The sequence below is a fragment of the Notamacropus eugenii genome, chromosome 6, assembly GCF_028372415.1.
Source record: "Notamacropus eugenii isolate mMacEug1 chromosome 6, mMacEug1.pri_v2, whole genome shotgun sequence".
Taxonomy (NCBI): Eukaryota; Metazoa; Chordata; class Mammalia; order Diprotodontia; family Macropodidae; genus Notamacropus; species Notamacropus eugenii.
In genome coordinates, this window is record NC_092877.1 from 54264003 (window position 1) to 54265233 (window position 1231).

General features: G+C 42.9%; 1 pseudogene; it reads right to left on the reverse strand.

The window, feature by feature from the left end:
• Window positions 1–292: 292 nt before the first annotated feature.
• On the reverse strand, window positions 293–738 carry LOC140511094 (mitochondrial import inner membrane translocase subunit Tim10 pseudogene; annotated as a pseudogene).
• Between the last annotated feature and the right edge of the window lie 493 nt (window positions 739–1231).

Genomic DNA, 1231 nt, shown 5'->3' on the forward strand with positions numbered 1-1231 from the left:
ATCCCCAGGTAAAAGGGATCTTTTTCTCCTCTACTCCATCAGTGTTTCATTGGGAGGATATTTATCCCCTTCTTAGATACTGCCTGGTGTTTTACTTATTTGGGTTGATGTCTTGAAGAGTTGTAAGCTCTGTGAGAGCAGGAACTGTCTTATTCGTCTCTATCTTCTTCTTAGTGCTGAGTCCTATTTATTGAATGAAAAAACAAAATGAGAAAATGACCATTATTTCAATAATAAGACCTGATTGTTTAGTTAAACATAGTCTTTTTTTTTTTTTTTTTATAATCACCAACATTTTTATTGACAAGTGCAAAATGGTTAGGGCTGCAGTCACGGGCTGGGTGCTCACTGTCTCTGGGGGCTTTCATGCAGGCCCTGAACCTTGCTGCATCCTTTTCATCAGCTCTTCATCCTGCATGGACAGCTCTGTCAATTTTTTGCCCATTTGCTCATGGATGTCCAAGTACTTGGAGACACATCGATCCAGACACACAGATTCCCCCTTGGAAAGTTCAGCTTCCTTGTAATGGGGAGGGACACACTTCCGGTGGCATGCATTGGTCATCCTGTTGTACATGTCGGCCATCATCTCCACCTCCAGCTCAGCTGCCAGCTGTTGGGCCCTAAGTGGATCCATCACAATCCCTCACACCACGGTGGTTCTGGTTTCCTTGGTCCTGGGGTGCTAGGGGAAGCGTGGGGCCACGGTAGCCGAAGTCCTAGCCCACTTCCGGCTAAACATAGTCTTAAAAAAAGAAGATAAATTAACTCAAACCTCTTGGAAAGCTTAACAAGAAAATGGTGACTGAGGACGGTGTATTGTGAATTTGTTGGGCTGCTATGGATTCTGATGGGTTTAAATTCCCAACTAAATGTCAGCACGGAGAGATGGCTCATTTCCATAGTCTGAAGTGACTAATTTGAAAAGTCAACTTTGAAAAGAACTGAGCATTTTTACGTTTAAAGATCTCACAAAGAATGTTAGCTCTGGGAAGGATGTTAATAATTAGCTAGCCCATTCCTACTTCCTATCCCTACTTTTCAGAAGAGCAAACTGGAGGTCAGAAATGTGCCTCTTACTGTTATCTCATGCCTACAAGATTCCAGCCAAAATGACTCCCATCACTTTAGCTCTGTATCTTTGCTCATCCTGCCAGCTCTATCGAAAATCCCTCTCCCATCTTCTTCTGCCCAATTAACATGACATACAGAACCAGCTTTAAATTCTAGT